At 45.5% G+C, this 19746-nt stretch overlaps 1 non-coding gene across 1 annotated transcript; it reads left to right on the forward strand.

The window, feature by feature from the left end:
• The first annotated feature begins 318 nt into the window (after positions 1–318).
• On the forward strand, positions 319–392 carry TRNAN-AUU (transfer RNA asparagine (anticodon AUU)). The gene has a single exon. It is a non-coding gene; the product is annotated as a tRNA-Asn (tRNA).
• Positions 393–19746: the final 19354 nt, after the last annotated feature.

Genomic DNA, 19746 nt, shown 5'->3' on the forward strand with positions numbered 1-19746 from the left:
TACTTTAAGTAAAAATAAAAGAGACAAAATATCAATCCCAGTTTTGGATTACTTTAATTAACAAAAAAAATGCATATAGCAGAGGATAGTTTCAATCTGCCTACCTCTGGGTTATGGGCCCAGCATGCTTCCATTGCAGTACTCTGCTGCACATGTAAGTGCAAGAGATCCTGAAGCACTCACTCATCATGGGAAGGTACCAATGTGTTTCTTCGTTGGTTGATGGAAGAAACATCTTACAAAAACTCTCCAGATTATTGACTTTTTAAAGTTTTTCTAGGAAACGTTTTAGATGAATGCTTATTAGCCTTTGTCAGTGTCTCTGTGGCGCAATCGGTTAGTGTGTTTGGCTATTAACCAAAAGGTTGGTGGTTCAATCCCACCCAGGGACGTAATGAAGAACAAATTTGTTAGCATAAAAATAAAGCCAGAAAATGAAGAGCTGTTTAATCACGCAATTTGATTTTTTTGCCAGCATATTTCTTTTTCTCTGCAACCCACTGCTAAATTGTGCTTCCTAGATGTTTTTATAAAATCACTGAATCAAATCTAACTCTGATTACATCAGAGAAGGCCTGGTACCCTACACCATAACAGGGGGTATGAAATTTGACTTGTCTACTTAAAGATCACCAAAATCTGATAACAAGGTCAATTACGTCCCTGGGTGGGATTAAACCACCAACCTTTTGGTTAATAGCCAAACACACTAACCGATTGCACCACAGAGACACTTTGCAAAAGTCCATACTGACAAAGGCTAATAAGCATTCATCTAAAACGTTTCCTAGAAAACTTTAAAAAGTCAATAATCTGGAGAGTTTTTGTAAGATGTTTCTTCCATCAACCAACGAAGAAACACATTGATACTTTCCCATGATGAGTGAGTGCTTCAGGATCTCTTGAACTTACATGTGCAGCAGAGTACTGCAATGGAAGCATGCTGGGCCCATAACCCAGAGGTAGGCAGATTGAAACTATCCTCTGCTATATGCATTTTTTTTTTGTTAATTAAAGTAATCCAAAACTGGGATTGATATTTTGTCTCTTTTATTTTTACTTAAAGTACAATAACTTTTACCATTTTAATTTGTTTTAATAGTATATTGACAGTATTGTTTTCTTTCAAAAATCCACTTAATTTTCTTTACCCTATTATTAAAATGGTAATTGACAAAAACAAACTACATTGTCACCAGAAGAGCAATACAAAATGTACAAGTGATATATTAAAATCATCTTTCCAGCTTGAATTTCAATGATGCATTGGGGCAACGATTTTGTGAGAAACATCTTCACCCTTAAATAAAGATTTTCTTAATTCCTTACCTGTGTGCTAATTAGATATCACCTTGTTTTCACATTAAACAGACTTCCACATGAGAAAGCAGCAAGGATGCAGTGGCGTTAATGTTTCCTGGTGTCAACCTGTATTATTTCAGTAGACATTGAAATGAGGATACATCTTGCTGCCTTTCCAATGAAGCAAGTTTAATTTAGTAATAGGTGAAAAACCATCCCTACAAAGGTGTTAATCAGAGACTTGGCTTTGTGGACACTTTTCAGAGAACAAATTTGTTAGCATAAAAATAAAGCCAGAAAATAAAGAGCTGTTTAATCACTCAATTGGATTTTTCTGCCAGCATATTTTTTTTTCTCTGCAACCCACTGCTAAATTGTGCTTCCTAGCTGTTTTTATAAAATCACTGAATCAAATCTAACTCTGATTACATCAGAGAAGGCCAGGTACCCTACACCATAACAGGGGGTTTGAAATTTTGACTTGTCTACTTAAAGATCACCAAAATCTGATAAGGTCAATTAGGTCCCTGGGTGGGATTGAACCACCAACCTTTTGGTTAATAGCCGTACATACTAACTGATTGTGCCACAGAGACACTTTGCAAAAGTCCATACTGACAAAGGCTAATAAGCATTCATCTAAAACGTTTCCTAGAAAAACTTTAAAACAGGGCTGGCCAAACCGGTCCTCGAGATCTTCCAACAGTTCATGTTTTCCAGGCCTCCTGGAGATCTGTAGAATGGTCAGTTAGGAATGAATGCAGCACATCTTAATTAGTAATGACTACACCTGTGCACCAGCTAGGTAGTCTAGAAAATGTGAACTGTTAGTAGATCTCGAGGACTGGTTTGGCCAGCCCTGCTTTAAAAAGTCAATAATCTGGAGAGTTTTTGTAAGATGTTTCTTCCATCAACCAACGAAGAAACACATTGGTACTTTCCCATGATGAGTGAGTGCTTCAGGATCTCTTGAACTTACATGTGCAGCAGAGTACTGCAATGGAAGCATGCTGGGCCCATAACCCAGAGGTAGGCAGATTGAAACTATCCTCTGCTATATGCATTTTTTTTTTGTTAATTAAAGTAATCCAAAACTGGGATTGATATTTTGTCTCTTTTATTTTTACTTAAAGTACAATAACTTTTACCATTTTAATTTGTTTTAATAGTATATTGACAGTATTGTTTTCTTTCAAAAATCCACTTCATTTTCTTTACCCTATTATTAAAATGGTAATTGACAAAAACAAACTACATTGTCACCAGAAGAGCAATACAAAATGTACAAGTGATATTTTAAAATCATCTTTCCAGCTTGAATTTCAATGATGCATTGGGGCAACGATTTTGTGAGAAACATCTTCACCCTTAAATAAAGATTTTCTTAATTCCTTACCTGTGTGCTAATTAGATATCACCTTGTTTTCACATTAAACAGACTTCCACATGAGAAAGCAGCAAGGATGCAGTGGCGTTAATGTTTCCTGGTGTCAACCTGTATTATTTCAGTAGACATTGAAATGAGGATGCATCTTGCTGCCTTTCCAATGAAGCAAGTTTAATTTAGTAATAGGTGAAAAACCATCCCTACAAAGGTGTTAATCAGAGACTTGGCTTTGTGGACACTTTTCAGAGAACAAATTTGTTAGCATAAAAATAAAGCCAGAAAATGAAGAGCTGTTTAATCACGCAATTTGATTTTTTTGCCAGCATATTTCTTTTTCTCTGCAACCCACTGCTAAATTGTGCTTCCTAGATGTTTTTATAAAATCACTGAATCAAATCTAACTCTGATTACATCAGAGAAGGCCAGGTACCCTACACCATAACAGGGGGTATGAAATTTGACTTGTCTACTTAAAGATCACCAAAATCTGATAACAAGGTCAATTAGGTCCCTGGGTGGGATTGAACCTCAACGCAACATCAGCAGGGGGCCCTGGCCTCATCACCATCCCAGGTCTTTCTCATGTATGTATCATGTATGTGTGTGTGATATATGTATGAATCATATATGTTTGTGATATATATATATATATATATATATATATATTCCATAGACAAAAAACCTTACGGTTTCACATGTCCCATTAAGGCTTCTTAGACATGATCGAAATTTCAGAAGCCTGTTGTAACTCTTCCACTCAAACTCCAAAAAGCAATGAAATTCCGATCATTAAGGCTGACGCCTTAATGGACGTGTTCCTTGCGCAATACAGATATGGTATGCCATCACAGCCTGTGGGTAAGTGCAGATTCAGCACTCTCACAGAGTGAGATTGCTGTCACTCACACAATGGTGGAGCTGCTAATTCACAGATTTGTGTGCTCATTGGAATACACACATGCAGTCTATGCAACTGAAGGTCTGAGCAGTTTTGTGGTGCTCCCATCCCACACAGTGCCCACAACCATCCCATTCAGTCAACACAACAAAGCCACCTTGTTACAACATCCTTCTAACTCCATACATCCATCTCACTTAGTATACACATTTAGCTCCCTCAAACATCTTGGTTAATTGCTAAACTATAATACCCCATCTACGGTCTATGCATCTACACTTACTTCCCCTATACACCCCCATGCTGCCCGGTCTTCCCCAATCCCTACTGCTGTGTTCTCCCATCTGTGCTAGTCTGTACTAACTTATCTGTACCATCTGTCTTTCCCCACCTGTGCATTGTCTGTACTACCGTTTCCTTCTCTCTGTGCTGCTCAGTGTTTCCTTCTTCAACGTCACTCCGCCTCCTCCAGTACATGGCACACTGTCTTCTCTCCCATCTGCACCAGTTTTCTACCCATCCATGCCAGTGTTTTCAACCCATCTGCACCATTTCCCCCATCTGCACCGCTCTGTCTCCCTTCCCATACTTGCTGCTTAATCTACCCCCTATCCACACCACTCTTACCCTATTCATGTAGCTGACATCCTGAAGGTAAATTTAGTGGATCCTGCGCTCTTGGCAGGGGGATAACCGCCACAGCCCACCCCCCAGTGGTCCGGAAACGCCTCCGTTGTGCAGACCATGCCCTGCCAATGGCATTCTAACGCTGTTTGCACGCCCCCCTCCTTCCCCGCAACCACCTCTGCCTATCAATCAGGCAGGGTGATAGCATCTCACTGGGCTCCTGGGGTACGCACGCGCAGTGCGGCCATTGCACGTGCGCACCTCACAAACTAATTCAGACTGCAATCGCTGCTGCTGCTGCGGTCTGAATTACCCCCTGTGTTTCTCTGTCCCCCCCATTAGTGCTGCTTAGTGTTCCCCCATCCACACCTCTCTCCTCCCTCCAATCAACAACACTCTTACCTCATCTGAGCAGCTTTGTCTTCCGCTCAGACCTTCAGTTGCATAGACTGCATGTGTGTATTCCAATGAGCACACAAATCTGTGAATTAGCAGCTCCACCATTGTGTGAGTGACAGCAATCTCACTCTGTGAGAGTGCTGAATCTGCACTTACCCACAGGCTGTGATGGCATACCATATCTGTATTGCGCAAGGAACACGTCCATTAAGGCGTCAGCCTTAATGATTGGAATTTCATTGCTTTTTGGAGTTTGAGTGGAAGAGTTACAACAGGTTTCTGAAATTTCGATCATGTCTAAGAAGCCTTAATGGGACATGTGAAACCGTAAGGTTTTTTGTCTATAGAATTTCATCGCTTTTTTTAAATTTATTTTTTTTATTCAGAAATGTAAAATTTCACTTAAAGAATAAACATTTGATTTTTTAAATGTTTAATGAAAATGTTCGTATAACATCACTGTTCTGTGCAAAATTATTTTATTAACCAAACCAAATTGTTTAAGGTCCGTACACACTTAACGATTTAATGAGCGACGTCGCTCATTTTATCGTTAAGTGTGTATGCAGCCAGCGACAAACGATGCGCGGCCCCGCGGGTCGGCAACAATCTTCGCTGTCGGTAGGGCATGCAGGAAGGATGTGGACTGTCGTCCACGACCTTCATGCAGGGCTGGCGGGGGCGTGACGTCACTGAGCGATATGAGCGGTCATATCGCTCAGTGTGTACAGTCGGCCGCCGGCCGGCCCGGGAGGGGAAACATTAGACGATGTAGCTCACAGAGCGACATCGTTTAATGTGTACGGGCCTTTAGACTTTGGTCAAAATATTTTGCTGCCTTTGCAGCTGATGCAGGGAGGGGGGTAGGCGGCAGCAGCCTGTAACTGAGGCTGGAGGTAGGCGTGAAATGCATTGCTTGTACGTGTGAGTGCGTGGTGTCAGGTGCTGCGCGTGTATATGTGTGTGTGTGTCAGGTGCTGCCTGTGTATGTGTGTGTCAGCTCCTGTGTGTATGTGTGTGTCAGGTGCTGCGTGTATATATGAGTGTGTCTGATGGTGCGTGTGTATGCGTCAGCTGCCGCACGTGTGTGTGTGTGTGTGTGTCAGGTGTTGCGGGTGTATATGTGTGTGAGTATCAGGTGCTCCGCGTGTGTACAAGTGTATGTCTGGTGCTGTGCATGAATACGTATGTCTGTGTCAGGTGATGCGCGTGTACATGAGTGTGCGTCAGGTGCTGCGCGTGTACATGAGTGTGCATTAGGTGCTGCGCGTGTACATGAGTGTGCGTCAGGTGCTGCGTGTGTACATGAGTGTGCGTCAGGTGCTGCGCGTGTACATGTGTGTGCGTCAGGTGCTGCGCGTGTACATGTGTGTGCCTCAGGTGCTGCACGTGTCTATGTGTGTGTGAGTAAGGCACTGCGTGTGTATGTGTGTGTCTGATGGTGTGCGTGTATATGTATGTGTCAGGTGCTGCGTGTATATGCATGTGTCAGGTGCTGCGTGTATATGCATGTGTCAGGTGCTGCGTGTATATGCATGTGTCAGGTGCTGCGTGTATATGCATGTGTCAGGTGCTGCATGTTTATTTTATTGTGTCTGATGGTACGTGTGTGTGTGTCAGGTGCCGCACGTGTATGTGTGTGTGTGTCAGGTGTTGCGCGTGTATGTGTGGGTCAGGTGCTGCATGTTTATTTTATTGTGTCTGATGCTACGTGTGTGTGTGTCAGGTGCCGCACGTGTATGTGTGTGTGTCAGGTGTTGCGCGTGTATGTGTGGGTCAGGTGCTGCATGTTTATTTTATTGTGTCTGATGCTACGTGTGTGTGTGTCAGGTGCCGCACGTGTATGTGTGTGTGTCAGGTGTTGCGCGTGTATGTGTGTGTCAGGTGCCGCGCGTGTATGTGTGTGTCAGGTGCCGTTCCCCTTCTTCCCATCCCAGCTCTCTCTGTAGAATACAGCTCTGCACCCAGAGAGAGGGAAAGACTAGGGGGCTGATCACTGCACTGCTCACTTTTTGGTCATGAGTTCGGCCTCCTGTTTCTTCCAGTGCTGTGTTCCTGCAGCCTAGCCCTCCCTGTTGTGCCTGAGAATCAGCCCTTCCTTCCCCTGACAGAGAGAGAGAGCCCGAGGCAGATACACTCTTCCCGTAGCTGGCCTACCCCCAGTACTTCAGCACTGGCCATGCGGCAGTCAACAAAGGAGACCAGCAGGGGGTTCTGGCAGCATCAACTGTGGCCGCAGCTGGATCGGGGAGGCCTGCAGTGTCTGAGGTGGGCAACACTTCCTCCGCCGCTGTCACCTTCCCCTGCCGGAGAGAAAGCCAGAGACATACCCTTCCCGCAGCTGGGATACCCCTAGTACCTCAGCGCTGGACAGGCAGAAGTCTATGGAGGGGACCGGCAGGGGTTTCGGGCCGCAGCAGTAGCAGCGGCCGCAGTCAGATCAGGGAGGCCTGCAGGGTCAGAACTGGGCAGCACTTCCACCAACACTGTCACCTCTGTGCTGGGCATGTACACCAGTCCGTATGGACGGAGGTGTCCACAACAGGCAGCAGTATAATGAGTCAGACAAACTCATTACACGCTGCCCACTGCTGCGCCGCATGCCCTCGATGGAGGAAGCCTAGATGCGGTCCCCAGCGGCAGCGAGGGAGAGGGGTGATCACATCACCCTTCAACCCGGCACCTCACAATCAGCTGGGGATCTGCAGTAGCTTCATCTCTCTCTTCCTCTCCCTCTCTGACAGCACAGCAGCCCCTCTGGGTCCCATGTAGCTCTGCCCCCCTGCTCACAGTTCACTCGGCCTCTCCTGATTAAAAAGAAAATAAGAGCCTGACCTGCTGCTCAGATGCGAGGAGGGGACGGGCGGTAGGTCCTCTGTGAGTACACTACACAGTCAAAATTAACTCTGACTCCTCACAACAGTGTGGACTGCAGGCGACGTCAGATGCCAATTTGGGTGTGCTTGCCGCACTACCTGCCCATCAAGCCCAACGTGGCATTTTGTATTAGGAACCCTATAACAGCATTCCGACATCCCTCCCTATGACGCTGCCATCCATACACTGCCGCTCTCATACATCCGTACACCGCCACTCTCATACATCCGCACACTGCCGCTCTCACACAACTGTACACTGTTGCTCTCATACATCCATACACTGCCGCTCTCATACATCCGTACAACCCCGCTCTCATACATCCGTACAACCCCGCTCTCATACATCCGTACAACCCCGCACTCTTACAGCCGCACTCTTACAGCCGCACTCTTACAGCCGCACTCTTACAGCCGTACTCTTACAGCCGCACACTGCCGCACTCTTACAGCCGCACACCGCCGCACGCATACAGCCGCACACCATCGCACTCATACAGCCGCACACCGACGCATTTATACAGCCGTACATTGCCGCTCTCATACATCCGCACACTGCCGCTCTCATACATCCGCACACTTCCGCTCACATCTATACATACATAGCCTCCATACATCTACACATCCAATCCCCGCGCAAGGGAACACTGAAATCACTATCACTTTTCCCCGGGGTGTGACCACAGCCAGCCACTACTCCGGCCACCTTCTTGTGACACCAAAATGCATCTTACCTATCATCAGGGTGGTGCTGCTGCTGGGGGCAGGTTGCTGCCTCAGTCTCCTAGTTGGTGCTGCGATTGGAGGGGGTACTGCTTCCCTGTGCTGCCACTGTCTCCCGGATCATCGTGCCGCTGGCTGAATTGCAGCTTGACGCTACTGCTGCCGGGAGTAACAGCTTCCTGACTGTTGTTGCTGGTGGCTGCCTACTGCTCATTGCCGCCGGAACACTGACCGGCTCGGCAGTGATGCTGGCGGAGGAGTAGTGGCGGTGGGGTGGTGCCTGCTCCCTTCCCTCGAGCATGCCGCAGTGTAAAAAAATAAATAATAGAGAGCATACCAGGGTGAGAGTCTGTATGGATCACAGTGATTACACGGGGCACAGCATAAGGACACCTTGCTGTGAGGGGCTCTGCCCACACAGATTGCTGCACCCTCTCTGATGTCAGCCGCTGCCCTCTCGTTCTCTGGGCGGCCAGTTCCAGAGTGAGGTAGGAGAGGAAGAGAACACACAGGTGTTAGGCGCCGTGGTCCGCGATGTCCTCGCGGCCCGGCGCCTAGCAACTAGGGACGCCGAGTGTGCTAGCCGCCGGCTCCCTAGCAACGCTAGGACGCCGGGCGCGCTGAGCCGCCTGGACCCTAGCAACGGGGACGCCACGGACGGACTGCGCTCCCCTTGCAGGGTCAATCAAGTAAACTACACACACACACTTGCCTTCTGGTCGTGCAGCAAGGCAGCTGCACGGCATTGTGCTAATCAGGCTCTGAACTTCTGATTGAAGGACTCCCTGCTAAATACCTTCTCAGTGCTTCACACAGACGCCGGTAATAGCTTGTCAACCTTCTTGCCCTATGTTCCCTGTCAACGGATGAAGACGCATCATTATCTACCGCAGTCATTTTGGCCCAATAGATATGCAAGAAGTTTAGATTCCCCTTTCTTTGCAGGTAAAGGAAGGAAAAGGAAGAGGTCTGTAGCCTCTTCAAGATCGCAGGACCAGAGATTGTCCTCTGCTTCTGCCAAATCCACTGCATGACACTGGGGCTTTCTTGCAGGAGCCCACACCAGTGGGGGCACGTCTAAAACTCTTCAGTCAGTTCTGGATTCATTCGGACCTGGACTCGTGGGTTTTACAAATAGTGTCCCAAGGGTACAAACTGGGGTTTCAAGACGTTCCCCCTCACCGATTGTTCAAATTGGCCTTAGTCAGCAGGGAGAAGGTTTTTATTCAAGCCTCTTCGTGGTCCCGAAGCCGGACGGCTCAGTCAGACCAATCTTAAATCTGAAATCCCTCAATTTCTTCCTAAAGAAATTCAATTTCAAGATGGAATTTCTCAGGGCAGTGATCTCCAGTCCGGAGGACGGAGATTTCATGGTTTTGGTAGACATAAAGGATGCCTACTTACATGTTCCCATTTAGCCACTGCCTCAAGCTACCTAAGGTTTGCAATTCAGGATTGTCATTACCAATTTCAGACATTGCCGTTTGGTCTGTCCACGGCTCTGAGGATTTTCACCAGGGTGATGGCGGAAATTATGGTTCTCCTTCGCAAGCAAGAAGTCACAATTATCCCGTACTTGGATGATCTCCTGATAAAGGCGAGATCCAGGGACCAGTTGGTGCAAAACATTGCACTCTCCCTGACAGTTCTTCAACAACATGGTTGGCTCCTAAACTTGCCAAAATCGCAGTTGGTCCCAATGACGCGGTTGTTGTTTTTGGGAGTCATACTGTTAGGCGCCGGGGTCCGCTTGATGGTCTGCGCGGCCCGGCGCCTAGCAACTAGAGACGCCGTGCACGTACAGCCGCCGGCTCCCTAGCAACGCTAGACGCCGGGCGCGCTGAGCCGCACGGACCCTAGCAACGGGGACGCCACTGGCGGACCGCGTTCCCCGTTGCTAGGCTTTAGGAAATTAAGATATTCACCTGCTCTCTGGCATTTATTCTAATCAGCCTTTAGCAGCTGATTGGAGGACTCCTTGTTAAATACACTCCCAGGGCTTCTCACAGACGCCGGTAATAGCTTCCTGCATGCTGCCTTTGTTTGCTGAGAGTCTGTTTCCAGTCCTGCTGTATCCGGTCATTCCAGTCCGCAGAAGTCCGGTATTCGGGAGTTATCATCTCATCCCAAGAGGTCGTTTGGTTCCCTGGAGTCCTGACTGATCACCGTTTTATATCCAGTGGTGTTCGTGAGTTGCGGCTCTGCCGTGTGTTGCGGCTCAGCCGCTTTACCTTTTATATTTTGTGTTTGGAGCACTTGCGGAGGGTTCCGCTTCCACAAGTCCTCTCTGGTACTTGGCGGTGCCGGGTAGGAGAATTGGACAAGTGGATATTTTGGTTGTCCTTTTTCCTGGCGGTTTCTCCGCACATATTATAGTTTTGAGTTTGCTTAGCCCCTGGCCTGGTTGTTTAGTTAGAGGGCCTCTTGTTATCACCCTGTCTCAGGTTTCCCTTTGTCTCTCATTAAGACCGGGGGGCATCGAAGTTGGGCAGACATAATCCGCCCTTCAAACGCGGCTGCCAAGGGCTCAAGAAACCATAGTCTCGCAGGGGATTTCTGACAACACGGGTGAGACAACAGAGTTAGGGCGCCAGGGGCTATTTTCCTGTCCTGCTCCCTTCCCCAGCATTCCGTTCCAGTGCTCCAGTCCTTGCCATAAGATCTTCTCTGACCAGAGTGCTGGAATCATAACATTATTACCGGCCATACCAAAACTTAAAATTAAACAGGGTTTAATTTTTTCTCATTCAGTTTTGTGAGAGTTTATCGGCCTCATGAATCCAACAGGTTTAGGGCCAAATCCTGGTCAGCTCTTAGTCAGCCAGATTCTAGAACTTACTCAGATGGTTCAGGATCTTTCTCTTCGGGTGAAGTCGCAGGAAGATCTTTTGCGAGCTTCCCCAAGGGTAGTCCCTGAACCAAAGATGCATTTGCCTGACCGTTTTTCTGGTGATAGAAAAGAGTTTTTTTAATTTTAAAGAATCCTGTAAACTTTATTTTCGTTTAAGACCGACTTCCTCGGGTACTGAATCTCAGCGGGTCGGGTTTATTATTTCTTTGCTCCAGGGGGATCCTCAGACCTGGGCATTTGGTTTAAGAGCAGAGGATCCGGCATTGTTGTCAATTGACGCTTTTTTTGAGTCTTTAGGGCTCTTGTATGATGACCCTGATAGAGAGGCGTCCGCTGAAAGTCAGTTGCGCGCTCTCAGACAGGGTAGAAATCCTGCAGAGGTTTATTGTACGGAGTTTCGCCGTTGGTCGAACGACTGTGGCTGGAATGACCCAGCCCTGCGCAGTCAGTTTCGCCTCGGCTTATCAGAGTCTATAAAAGACAGTCTCCTTCAGTACCCCGCTCCTGAGACTCTCGATAAACTCATGGAGCTTTCTATTAAGATTGATCGTCGTCTCAGAGAGCGGAGGGCTGAAAAAGGAGCACCTGTAAGGTCAAGTCCGTGTGTATATTCCATTCCTGAAGACGTAGAGGAGACCATGCAGATGGGTCTCTTCCGGCTGTCTCCTGAAGAAAGAGCCAGAAGGCAAAATTCTGGTCTTTGTCTGTACTGTGGGGGTAAGGGACATTTTGCTCGTAATTGTCCGAACAAGTCGGGAAACGCTTTGACCAGGTGAATTGTGAGGGGGTTCACCTAGGTCTGCAGCTTATCTCCTCGAATAACTCCCTTTTAGTCCCAGTTAAAGTTTCCTTTGGCAGCCTCAGTTCTTTGGTGTCGGCTTTTGTTGACAGTGGAGCTGCAGGAAACTTTATGGATTTAACTTTGGCTAAGGCCTTAGGCATTCCTCAGTTACCTTTGGGTAGGTGTGTCACCATGCATGGCTTAGATGGGAGTCCGCTGTCTAATGGGATTATTTCTCTCTGTACACCCCCTGTACTACTTACAGTAGGAGCTCTACATTCCGAGAAAATCGAGTTCTTTCTTACACATTGCCCAGCAGTTCCAGTTGTTCTGGGTCACCCTTGGCTGGCCTTTCATAATCCCACCATTGATTGGCGGTCGGGGGAGATTTCACATTGGGGTACTTTTTGTGATAAGGAATGTATCATGTTTCCAGTCAGAGTAGCAGCTATCATTCCAGAACTCATTCCGGTGGAATACCAGGAGTTTGCTGATGTTTTCTCCAAAGGCAATGCGGACATTCTGCCTCCCCATCGGCCTTATGATTGTGCTATTGAGTTAATTCCTGGTGCCGCATTGCCAAAGGGAAGATTATATGCATTATCCGGGCCAGAAACTGCGGCTATGAATGATTATGTAAAGGAGAGCCTTGAGAAAGGATTTATTAGACCATCAAAATCTCCTTTAAGTGCAGGCTTCTTCTTTGTGGAGAAAAAGGATGGCTCGCTTAGACCTTGCATTGATTTTAGAGCCCTGAATAAGATCTCAGTTAAAAACACCTATCCTTTGCCGTTGATTTCTGTACTCTTTGATCAGTTACGTTCTGCTGTGATTTTTTCTAAAATTGACCTTAGAGGAGCGTACAACCTCATCCGAATTAAATCTGGAGATGAGTGGAAAACGGCCTTCAGTACTCAGTCGGGTCACTACGAATACCTGGTGATGCCGTTCGGCCTGTCCAATGCTCCGGCAGTTTTTCAAGACCTCATTAACGATGTGCTCCGTGACTTCCTAGGGAAATTCGTGGTCGTTTACTTAGACGACATCCTGATTTTTTCTAAATCAATGGAACAACATGTTACCCAGGTGCGTCTGGTTCTTCAAAAGTTATGTGAGAATCATTTATATGCCAAGCTGGAGAAGTGTGAGTTTCATGTCACGGAAGTATCTTTTTTAGGGTACATAATTTCCCCTCAGGGATTTTCCATGGAACCAAAGAAACTCCAGGCCATCCTTAGTTGGGCGCAACCCACCAATTTAAAAGCAATTAAGCGTTTTTTAGGGTTTGCGAATTATTATAGGAGGTTCATTCATTCTTTTTCTGACCTGGTTGCTCCCATTGTAGCTCTGACAAAGAAAGGAGCGGATCCTACCAACTGGTCGCGTGAAGCTGAGTTGTCCTTCCGGGCCTAGAAACAAGCCTTTGTCTCGGCTCCAGTCCTCAGACATCCTAATCCGGAATTGCCCTTTGTGGTGGAGGTTGATGCCTCGGAGGTTGGAGTGGGGGCTATCCTTTCTCAAAAGGATCCGGAGTCTCTGGAGTTATATCCTTGTGCCTTTATGTCCAGGAAATTCTCCTCCGCTGAATCCAACTATGACGTTGGTAATCGGGAGTTACTGGCGGTAAAATGGGCTTTCGAGGAGTGGAGGCATTGGCTGGAGGGAGCAAAACATACTATTTCGGTATTGACTGACCATAAGAACCTGCAATAGATTGAATCGGCTAAGCGGCTTAATGCCCGGCAGGCACGTTGGGCATTATTTTTTACGCGTTTCAAATTTATAATCACTTTCAGGCCTGGTTCCAAGAATACTAAGGCTGATGCCCTGTCACATAGCTTTCTTCCGGTTCACAATAACAATCCTGTTACCCCCATACTTCCATCTTCGGTCATCTGGGCGGGCCTCACACAAGATTTATTTACCCAGTTAAAACAGCTTCAACACCAAGCTCCTAGAATTACTCCTGCTGGTCGTCTTTACGTCCCTGAGTTTTTGAGAGTTACTGTTTTAACGGAATTCCATGATAACAAAGTTTCAGGGCATCCAGGAGTCTCTAAGACATTGGAGTTAGTCTCTCGCTCAGTATGGTGGCCTGGTCTTTCTAAAGACGTCAAGGAATTTGTTTATTCATGTCAGGTTTGTGCACAGCATAAGGTTCCCCGTTCCTTGCCCATCGGGCAACTTATGCCCTTAAATGTTCCTCTCAGGCCGTGGTCTCATATTTCCATGGATTTTGTGGTTGACCTTCCCCTTTCAGCCGGATTCCGAGTCATATGGGTGGTAGTGGACCGTTTTAGTAAAATGGCTCATTTTATTGCTCTTCCCCGATTGCCTTCTGCCCAAGGGTTGGCAGTTTTGTTTCTCCGCCATGTATTCAGGCTTCATGGGTTACCTACTGATATTGTTTCTGATCGGGGTCCACAATTCATCGCACAATTCTGGAAATGTTTTTGTGCCTCATTGAAGATGAAATTGTCGTTAACATCCGGTTACCACCCACAATCCAACGGGCAAACCGAACGAGTTAACCAATCATTGAAACAATATTTGCGCTTGTATTCAGCCAAACTCCAGAATGATTGGTCCGAGTTTCTTCCGTTGGCTGAATTTGCTTACAATAATTCTTGTCATTCCTCCACTAAAGAGTCTCCATTCTTTTCAGTTTTTGGTTTTCACCCCAGAGCTAATTCTTTTTTTCATCATTCCTCAGTCTCCTCGCTTACCTTAACCTCCCATCTCAGAGCCATTTGGAAAAAGGTGCACCTTGCTCTCAGAAAAGCGGCCTTTCGAGAGAAGAAATTTTCTGACAGGCTCCGACGTCCTTGCACTTTTAAGGTGGGAGATAGGGTGTGGTTGTCGACTCGCAACATCAGGCTTCGACAATCCTCAGCTAGACTGGGACCCAAATTTATTGGGCCATTTCTTATTATTAAAAGAGTCAACCCAGTTGCCTTTCGGTTACGTTTACCAAAGGTGGGCAGGGAGGGAGGTCAGTGTGATGTGGATGGGGGTGTGGGGAGGTGACAGGGAAGGGAGAGAGGGAGCAGGGCTGAGTTGTGGGGTAGCAGGACCATGGGGCAGAGGTGAATGAAAGTGGGGTAACAGGAAAGGTGGGGGAAGGAAACAGAGGGATGGAGGGGAGACAGAGGAGGGGAGAGAGGAGGAGGTGGAGGAGACTAGTGGGGAAGGATAAAGATACATTATTAGGTAGACACTGAGTGATGTGGGGAGTATAAGAAAACCTTGACATAGTGTTAAGTAGGTAAATAGGTTGAAGTAGTGGAAGTAGGAGAGGAGACTGTAAGGCAATCCGAGCAGAAGAATTGCAGAAATGCAGGTGAGAAAAGCAGTGTAGGCTCAAGGGGTGTAGATTTAGTATGAAATGAGTCAAAAGCGTAGATAAAGTGGGTGCAGAAATGTATTTGGAGTGTAAGAAATGAAAGGATTGTGAGAGGTTTAAGAAGCAATGGTAATTATGTTAGATGTTTTAAGTGTTTGCAGGCAAAATTGCATTGGTGCAGCTGTGCTTAAAAAACAAAATTACAATAATACAGATACAGGCATTTGTAGGTGAAATGGATGGTTTATGAAATGTCCAAGTAAGGTAGTTCTGTGCTATGTAATCAGATGCAACAATCAGGAGGTGAGTGATCTGAGGAGTAAGTGACTCACATTTGTTATTAGTTCTTCAGTTTTCTTTGTTTTGTTAGATTGGTGTGCTTCTGTTTTCCTTCTTTTTCACTTCGATTGAACGCTGATTGAACACTGCTGTTATGTGTCAATTTTATCACGCTTTGATAAAAATGCACGCTTAGATCAATAAATGCACAGCCAAATGGCTTTGCACAGCCTACACCATTGGACTTAAGTAGAAGACTATTACAAGTGAAACCAATAATTGAAATCTGTAACCACACCCCACCCCCTCAAATGCCAGGCAATAAATTACCTTAAAAACAACAACCAGGCATTCCACAAAGATTAAACTGGGTCTATATCATTCAAAACTTTAAAAAAGTACTTCAAAATCACATACTATGCAATAATGTTTCAATTTGCATTACCCAGCAGAATTAGCTTTGCATATATAGATATAGTGCAGCAGAATATATTGGTGGTTGTAGTCAATTGTAATTACCTGGAGGTGACAAGAAGAGAAGAAACGTCAATTCACAATCGATATCAGCTGAAGATAAATTAATGCTGATTGAACACTGCTGTTATGTGTCAATTTTATCACGCTTTGATAAAAATGCACGCTTGGATCAATAAATGCACAGCCAAACGGCTTTGCACAGCCTACACCATTGGACTTAAGTAGAAGACTATTACAAGTAAAACCAATAATTGAAATCTGTAACCAAACCCCCCCCCACCTCAAATGCCAGGCAATAAATTACCTTAAAAACAACAACCAGGCATTCCACAAAGATTAAACTGGGTCTTTATCATTCAAAACTTTAAAAAAGTACTTAAAAATCACATACTATGCAATAATGTTTCAATTTGCATTACCCAGCAGAATTAGCTTTGCATATATAGATATAGTGCAGCAGAATATATTGGTGGTTGTAGTCAATTGTAATTACTCAGCAGAATTAGCTTTGCATATATAGATAGAGTGCAGCAGAATATATTGGTGGTTGTAGTCAATTGTAATTACCCAGCAGAATTAGCTTTGCAAATATAGATATAGTGCAGCAGAATATATTGGTGGTTGTAGTCAATTGTAATTACCCAGCAGAATTAGATCTTCATATATATAGTGCAGCAGAATATATTGGTGGTTGAAGTAAATTGTAATTACCCAGCAGCAGCTCTACTGCACTCAACATCACCAGTGCTCACAATATATATAATGCTATATACTATGCCATAGTGGTGCTTACTATATAACACCTCCTACTGCGTTCCCCCTGGCAATGAGCATGACACCCAGAGAGTGAAACCCCTGGCAATGAGCATGACACCCAGCACGTGAAACTCTTGGCGTTGAGCAGTTTTTGTAAAAGTAATTAGAAGCTTTACTGTAGGGCATAGTGTATCACAGATATTGTGGTGTGTGACATAATATGTTCCAAAGGGCATTAATGTGTGGGGCTTAACATGGTGGAAATTACTGTACTTTTTTCCCTGTGGTGGCCGAGGTCTGTTGGTGCAGGGTCAAGAACTAGGGTGTAAGGTAGTCTTTGCCTGCAAGGCTACGCTCATTTTATGGAGACCATACCCATACATTTAAGTGTGGCATATACCTGCGCTTGCTCGCGGGGTGAGAACATCTCCCTAATTGAATTCAGCGATATGAATAGAGGTTGTGCAGCAGCCACAGAAAGGGTTAATCTCTGCAGCTTGTCACTAAATTACATTGTTGCAATTTTAGCTGGGAGCTGCAATAATTACTCTAATACATAACACAGCCAACACTTCTATATTCACACAATATACTGCATGGTGAATATAGAAGTGGTGCTTGCTAAACAGCACCTCCTACTGCATTCCACATCACCGCTGGTCACACTCATATCAGGCCCATAATGCTGTATACTATGCCATAGTGGTGCTTACTATATAACACCAGGTGCTGTGCAGTGGTCAAAACTAGAGATGAGCGGGTTCGGTTTCTTTGAATCCGAACCCGCACGAACTTCACTTTTTTTTCCACGGGTCCGAGCGACTCGGATCTTCCCGCCTTGCTCGGTTAACCCGAGCGCGCCCGAACGTCATCATGACGCTGTCGGATTCTCGCGAGGCTCGGATTCTATCGCGAGACTCGGATTCTATATAAGGAGCCGCGCGTCGCCGCCATTTTCACTCGTGCATTGAGATTGATAGGGAGAGGACGTGTCTGGCGTCCTCTCCATTAGAATAGAGATAGATAGATTAGATAGAGAGAGATTGTGCAGAGTCGCAGACAGAGTTAGTTTACCACAGTCAGTGACCAGTGCAGTTGCTAGTTAACTTTTATTTAATATAATATATCCGTTCACTTCTCTCTGCTATATCCGTTCTCTGCCTGAAAAAAAAAACGATACACAGCACAGTCAGTCACACAGTGTGACTCAGTCTGTGTGCACTCAGCTCAGCCCAGTGTGCTGCACAGTCATCAATGTATAAATTAAAAGCTTATAATTAATTGTGGGGGAGACTGGGGAGCACTGCAGGTTGTTAGCAGGAGCCAGGAGTACAATTATATTAATTAACAGTGCACACTTTTGCTGCAGGAGTGGTGACCAGTGCCTGACCACCAGTATAGTATTGTTGTATACTACTAATATCTCTTTAAATATCAACCAGTCTATATTAGCAGCAGACACAGTACAGTGCGGTAGTTCACGGCTGTGGCTACCTCTGTGTCGGCACACGGCAGGCAGTCCGTCCGACCAGAATTGTATTATTTATTATTATATACCTACCACCTAACCGTGGTTTTTTTTTCATTCTTTATACCGTCATAGTGTCATCCTAATTGTTACGAGTATACTACTATCTCTTTATCAACCAGTGTACAGTGCGGTAGTTCACGGCTGTGGCTACCTCTGTGTCGGCACACGGCAGGCAGTCCGTCCGACCAGAATTGTATTATTTATTATTATATACCTACCACCTAACCGTGGTTTTTTTTTCATTCTTTATACCGTCATAGTGTCATCCTAATTGTTACGAGTATACTACTATCTCTTTATCAACCAGTGTACAGTGCGGTAGTTCACGGCTGTGGCTACCTCTGTGTCGGCACACGGCAGGCAGTCCGTCCGACCAGAATTGTATTATTTATTATTATATACCTACCACCTAACCGTGGTTTTTTTTTCATTCTTTATACCGTCATAGTGTCATCCTAATTGTTACGAGTATACTACTATCTCTTTATCAACCAGTGTACAGTGCGGTAGTTCACGGCTGTGGCTACCTCTGTGTCGGCACACGGCAGGCAGTCCGTCCGACCAGAATTGTATTATTTATTATTATATACCTACCACCTAACCGTGGTTTTTTTTTCATTCTTTATACCGTCATAGTGTCATCCTAATTGTTACGAGTATACTACTATCTCTTTATCAACCAGTGTACAGTGCGGTAGTTCACGGCTGTGGCTACCTCTGTGTCGGCAGTCGGCAGGCAGTCCGTCCATCCATAATTGTATTATTATTATAATATATACCACCTAACCGTGGTTTTTTTTTCATTCTTTATACCGTCATAGTGTCATACTAGTTGTTACGAGTATACTACTATCTCTTTATCAACCAGTGTACAGTGCGGTAGTTCACGGCTGTGGCTACCTCTGTGTCGGCAGTCGGCAGGCAGTCCGTCCATCCATAATTGTATTATAATATATACCACCTAACCGTGGTTTTTTTTTCATTCTTTATACCGTCATAGTCAGTCATACTAGTTGTTACGAGTATACTACTATCTCTTTATCAACCAGTGTACAGTGCGGTAGTTCACGGCTGTGGCTACCTCTGTGTCGGAACTCGGCAGGCAGTCCGTCCATCCATAATTGTATTATAATATATACCACCTAACCGTGGTTTTTTTTTTGTTCTTTATACCGTCGTCATACTAGTTGTTACGAGTATACTACTATCTCTTTATCAACCAGTGTACAGTGCGGTAGTTCACGGCTGTGGCTACCTCTGTGTCGGCACTCGGCAGGCAGTCCGTCCAACCATAATTGTATTATATACCACCTAACCGTGGTTTTTTTTTCATTCTTTATACCGTCGTCATACTAGTTGTTACGAGTATACTACTATCTCTTTATCAACCAGTGTACAGTGCGGTAGTTCACGGCTGTGGCTACCTCTGTGTCGGCACTCGGCAGGCAGTCCGTCCAACCATAATTGTATTATATACCACCTAACCGTGGTTTTTTTTTCATTCTTTATACCGTCG

The sequence above is a fragment of the Pseudophryne corroboree genome, unplaced genomic scaffold, assembly GCF_028390025.1.
Source record: "Pseudophryne corroboree isolate aPseCor3 unplaced genomic scaffold, aPseCor3.hap2 scaffold_2461, whole genome shotgun sequence".
NCBI lineage: Eukaryota > Metazoa > Chordata > Amphibia > Anura > Myobatrachidae > Pseudophryne > Pseudophryne corroboree.